Source organism: Tupaia chinensis, unplaced genomic scaffold (genome assembly GCF_000334495.1).
Source record: "Tupaia chinensis unplaced genomic scaffold, TupChi_1.0 Scaffold000477_1, whole genome shotgun sequence".
Lineage (NCBI taxonomy): Eukaryota > Metazoa > Chordata > Mammalia > Scandentia > Tupaiidae > Tupaia > Tupaia belangeri.
Window position 1 is genome coordinate 2,624,824 of NW_006159986.1, and position 6,496 is coordinate 2,631,319.

General features: G+C 40.7%; 1 pseudogene; it reads right to left on the minus strand.

Annotated features, from left to right (window-relative positions):
• LOC102475825 (keratin-associated protein 9-1-like) overlaps nucleotides 1-159 on the minus strand; it is a 31,336-nt pseudogene extending 31,177 nt beyond the window's left edge.
• Nucleotides 160-6,496: the final 6,337 nt, after the last annotated feature.

Here is a 6,496-nt window from a genome sequence, read left to right on the forward strand (position 1 = left end):
CCTGCAACAGCAGCAGCGACAGCAAGAGCCGCAGCCACAGCAGCTGGGGCGGCAGCAGGTGGTCCTGCAGCAGGTTGTCTGGCAGCAGGTGGGGCGACAGCAGCAGGTCTGACCACAGCCCTGGCCAGAGCAGGTGGAACCACAACAGGAGTTGACCATGGTGTCAGAGGGCGGAGGTTCTGGATGGGTTTCCAAGAAGGTTGGTTGGAAAGGTCTGAAGGTCTCCTTGTCCCATGTTCCTTTTTATACCCCACTAGGGGGCTGCTGTCAACAGATGCAGAACCCTCTCCTTGTTACTCTTAATGCCAATAAGTAGACAATTATCATAATAAGAGAGTATCCTTTACTGGTTCAAGATGGATGGAAAACATTCTTTTCTTTTCCTGGTGTGTTCACAGTCATTCCATCAGCTCTTTCTGAATCACCTCTGATGGGCCTTTTTTTGCTCTAGCTTCCTTAATGACAACTGTCACAAGACATCTGCTGCTATGAGCTATATGCTTTAGTCTCATTTTCCATGACATATCATATCAACACTGGGTGATGTTGATTGTTATATTTCTAGATACTTTGTGGACACTCAGAAGAATAAAGCTGGCTGATGATGAGGATTGATGGCTGCTTCCCTGTGGGTCACATGGGTAAAGACGATCTGAATGTGGAACAGCATTCCGCTGGCAAGAGACAGGGAAGGCAATTAGAACATTTGCCCTTCCTCACTGTGAAAGAAGACCCATTTTGTAGATGTTTTGATGGAAAAACAGAACTGCTCTGGGGTAGAAATGTAATGTCTACCATTTTCATGTTTGAGTCAAGAAACAAACATCTAAATTCAATTTTCGATTTTCTGAAGGAGAAATCTGCTGTAGAGATTAATTATACCTACAGGTTTGCTGTACAGAACTGATTACCCTTCTGAATTGGACTTCCTGCCCGTCTGAGCTAACAGGGCTTATTCTTGTATTCCACTGTCTCCAAGGCTTCTTGCCAACCCAATTTACATGACTCACTCTTTTCCTCATAGATGATTGCTCATCTTTCCACTTTGCTCTCTGTGTTTAGTTGCTGGATATGGGAAGGGATGCTGGTAATGCTGTTTTCTGATAGGAATGGTGTGTCCAGTTAGTTGCTGGATATGAAGATGGATTGTGCTCTCCAGAGTGATTATTCAAGTTGACATTAATGTCTAAGTCTCTATTTTTAAATTAAAGAAAGAAAAAATAAATGAGAGAGAGGCAGAGTCGGAAAATAGGCACCTAGATCAAAGGACACCTGTCTTTTGTAAAAAAAAATTGATTTTTCTATTTTATTTTATAATTTATTTACTTTTAAATGTTGCACATCTCTGGGGTTATAATATGGATTTTCAAAACATGCATGCACTGCTTTCAATAAGGAAATTCCGGATAATGCCATGTTCATTGTTTGAAAACAAAGAATACCACATTCTGATCTATACCATTAATTTTATTAGATTGGCAATTACCATTGTTTTATTTCACCCAGTTGTGGTATGCTCTTTCACAGTCAATTTGCACCATCTTCCTGTATTCCTATTTCTGTTAAGTTCCTTTTTCTTGATCTCTTCCTAACTCACCTGAACCCCCCACACACACACATACAATCCATGTGCAGTCTCTGGTACCTATAGTTATCTTGTCTACTTCCGTATCTTCAAATCTTTCCATTTCTGACATATAGTACAGATATTCAATATATATCTAGCAAAGACATGCAGTGTCTGGCTCTCTTCATCTGGCTTTTTTCCGTACTGAGGTTGGAGTAAATGCATAAACAGTGCAAAGATACCCAATGAACATTGAATTCTCTCTCAAAAAGTGTGGAATGCAATAGGCTTATCACATGGAAAATCTGGCAATCACAAACACCCAAGGAAAGTGACAGGAAACCTGTGGGTTATATTGTTTATCATGTTATTCCAAATACGCATCACATTCCATGTAAAGATTGTGTGTAGTTCTGGTAGTCACTGGATTGTGCTAAAGAATACCCACAATAGAAACCTAATGATTCATTCTTCTGTGTGTATTTGTAGGGGAGTTTCTAGATGAGATTAACTTGTAGGTTGTAGTAGACTCTCTAGGTAAGGAAGATTCTCCTTGAATATGGGCAGGCATACTCTGCTCATCAAGGGGACAAGAGATATTAAATATAAAAGATGAATAGGTCATTCTTGAGAGAGAACAGATAGACTTCTTTTGGATGACAGCTGTGAATGAATTTTTGACTTTAGACTCTAGGTTTTACCTAATGATTTCCTAGGTGCTCAGGCTTTCAGGCTCAGGCTATGAATTATATCACAGTTCTCCTAACTTCAATGTCTTTGGACTTGTCTATACCATGCTACCAGAAAGTTAGGAATTCAAGATTGCAGGTGGCATATTGTACACCTTACAGCTGCCATCATTGCATGCAGTGAGTTGTCCGCTAAATCTTGTCATATATTTACACATATCTTATTGTCTTTAGTCTTCCTAGGAAACCTGACATTAAAGGTGGTATTAGGGTAACAATTGCTGTCTTAGATTGGTCTTAGTACAGCCACTGTGGAGATCAATATAGAGATTCTTCAAAACTTACAAATAGAACCACCTTACAATTCAGCAATTCCACTCCTGGATATCTACCCAAAGGATAGGCATGCACTCAGTCAAAAAAAATTTGCATATCCATGTTTATTGGAGCATTATTCACAATTGCTAAGATATGGAATTAAAACAAATGACCAAGCATAGATGAATGGATTGAAAAATTGTGACACATTTACACTATGGAATACTACTCAGCCATAAAAAAAACAATGAGGCCCTGGCATTTGATATAAAGTGGACAAATATGGAAGAATTTAATACTAAGCAAAACAAGCCAGACTATGAAAGGGCGATATTGTATGTTCCCACTTAATACATACCAAATGTTTGCATTCTATGGTAGAAACTAAAAGATGGGAAGATATAAAACATGAATACTAGAGACAGTGTGGGAGAGAGATGGGAAGTAGGGGAGTTGTAATAGAGGGAATCAAGAAGGAAAAAAAAAAAGAAAAAATCATAGTGTATGCTATAAAATTGTACAATGATTAAACATAGATAAGAAATCATAAAGTAAAATGTAAAACAAATAAATCTTTTTGAGAGTCTTTAATAAAATATGTTCATCAAAATATTTCCCTTTCCATAAGAAAGGAATCATTTCATATACTGAATGGAAGAATTATAGCTCCTAATAATTTAGAGATGCTTGCCCAAGAGAGCAGAATTAAGATGTTACACAGTAATCGAATGTAAAAATAAAGAAGAAAAAAAAAGAAAGAAAGAAAGGAAGGAAGGAAGGAAGGAAGGAAGGAAGGAAGGAAGGAAGGAAGGAGAAAGAAAGAAAGGAGAAAGAAAGATGAAATCACAGGCCCACTCTTAGAAATGCAAAAGAACTAATGACCTGAAGACCTAATGATGCCTCAGCCAATATCTTTATAAGGGAATTGAAGAACATTTAGTGTAGCAACTTGAGGTCCTATATAACTTCATCTTGTAACAAAGGACTGTATAGCAGAACACAGTTTAGGTGGTGTGTGAACATGGGATGCACTGGATCCACTTTACACTTCATCACTCAGCAACATCTGAACAGATAATGTTATTTAAACACACCTGATACCATGGCTGAGTTGCTAACTTGGAGAGGAAATCCTGTGAGGATGGAGCACTGTTCAAGATGCAGTATACACCTTAAACCAATGACCACTGTATGTGCAATGCTTCCAACAGATCAAGCACATTAATAAGACAAACAAAGTGATGAAACATGAGCTACTTCACTCCTGTTAATTCTGAGGGATCCATGTGTGAGAAATATTTGCTTAACTTCCACATTATGTGGGACCTGTGGACCTGGAAACTCTGGTTTCAAATGGGGAGAAATCTCTCCCAGAGAACATTGTTAGGGTCCCTTTGAAAGTAATGCTATGGCTATTTTTTTACCCTTATGGGTTCCTAGAACCAGGACATCAACAGGCAGAGTAAGAGCTATTCACACTGCCAGTTTGCCTTGTCTTCAGCAGCAAGTAGAACCAATGTTACATAATGTGGGCAGAAGACTACATGGAGCAAACAGTTAATGTGCTGGGTCAATCATGGGATTTCTCGTTTCAGTTTTAACTGAAAATAGGATACGAACATGACTGTGGCCCATAATGACACTATAGACAAGGGGCTTCAATCTTGCTAAGGACATTTGTTTCTCAAGCAAGCAAGTCACCTAGACCAGGAAAAATATATGCAGCCCACTAATCCACCTCCTGAATGTTTCTCTAGACATTTCTGACCAATCAGTGGAGTAAGCTCAATGACAGAGTGCTGATCTTGCACATTGCCACAGGTCAACTAAGCATTGCCTTATCTAGATCCCTTGTACAGAAAGTCGTCTTCATCTAGATGATAGAGTTAATGTGGGCTACAAGTGCTCACACTGTTCACCTGTACTGTTCTCCAGATAATTGTTCTCAGCTTACAAGATCCACATCATCTGTGTGTTTTTGCTTTCTCAGTATCCTTTGCACCTTCCCTTTGGTGGCCCATGGCAATTTTTTTTTTTTGAAAGATTTAACCACCATGTCTCCAAGACAAGAAGGTTTTTAGTGCCATTCACATTCTCTAGCATCCTATGGGGTCGGATAAGGACAGCAGTGATGCACAAGTTCATTCCACTTTCAATTCCTTCCATTCAAACAGCTACCTGTTTCTTATAGATGCTTGCAGATTTGTCCTGTGTGAAGCACCAGTGTAAGGATACATGGTTCAGAGATCTCCATTTATAGAATCCAACATTACACAGGCAGCTTAGTGTAGTATCCCTATAGACTTTGCATCCACCAACACAGCTAAGGTGATGCCCTCCTAGTGAAACCTTCTTCAACACAAAGCTTGAACAAGTATTTCTTCTACACGGTGTGAGCATTCCTACCATGGTGTTTTGCCCTATAACTCTGATAGAATGCCACAAAGAAGGAGAAGTTTAAAGAAAGTGTGTAAAAACAACTGAAAAAATTAAAAAGCAAAATAATCATATATTCTGAAGATTTACCATTGTGCTTCACAGTCATTCAAGAGTTTGACATGACCTCATGCAGTCATTGCTACTGTATGAAAAAGATTACAGGGAAGTGACACTGCGATTAGGAATACTGTTGCCTATAATATGTGTGTGTGCTAAAGCAAAAAAAAAAAACAACAACAACAACAACAACAACATTGAGTTTGATGTTAACTGCAGATAATATGAAGAAATGCTGCAATAAACTCTAAAATGATATAGGAAGAAAAGCCCATGTAGAGTGAGTTAATGACCACAATACTCCTGTAAGTAACTGGAGTTCAGTTTCACTGAATACCTCTTGAGGACTGGAACAACTGTCCCCAAATGGAGGGGAAATACACTCAGCTCTTTATTCACTAATTCCTCTTTCTGGAGCGATGTCTCTTCCTTAAGATCTTTTTCGTCTGCAGTGAGAATGCTACTTAGTTCAGAAAAACTTAAAAGCAGGAAGTTTCCAAGCCCTTGTTCTAAACAACCATCTCAGGAAAGACATAGCCCATGAAATCATTTACCATCAGGCTGTCCATCTACAAAGAGAAAATAGGAAAACAAAAAAAACAACAAAGAGAAAGAGAGAGAGAAAGAAGAGAGAGAGAGAAGGAAAAATAAAGACACATGATGACCTTGTATCTGGGTGCTTGAAATAAATATTTATTAAAATTGAGGAAAGTGTTTACATGGGAAAATGGGACACAGGAAATATTTTCATTGGAATTTCCATTGGATAACAGGGCAGTTTAGAATTTCTGAGTAAATTCATGCTTATGATCATTTGGGAGAGAGATGGTAACATGATGGGGTTAGGGCGGGTGTATGTGAGGGTCAGACAGAACTGAGAGATCAATTCAAAATGAGGTTTCACAAGGGACTTTCTATGATTGGACTCCCAGACAGACTATCACAAATGCTGGTATATGAGGAAGAGGTGGGTGCAGGGCAGAGTGCTCAGCAGCAAGAGCCACTAGAAGAGGCAGGGTATCAGCAGGTGGTCTGGCAGCAGGGGGGGCGGCAGCAGCAGGAGCCACAGCCAGAACCACCACCAGAGCCACAGCCACAGCAGCTGGGACGGCAGCAGGGGGTCTGGCAGCAGGTGGGGCGGCAGCAGCAGGAGCCACAGCCAGAACCACCACCAGAGCCACAGCCACAGCAGCTGGGACGGCAGCAGGGGGTCTGGCAGCAGGTGGGGCGGCAGCAGCAGGAGCCACAGCCAGAACCACCACCAGAGCCACAGCCACAGCAGCTGGGACGGCAGCAGGTGGTCTGGCAGCAGGTGGTCTGGCAGCAGGCGGGGCGACAGCAACAAGAGCCACAGCCAGAACCACAGCCAGAGCCACAGCCAAAGCCACAGCCACAGCAGCTGGGGAGGCATCAGGTCGTCGCGCAG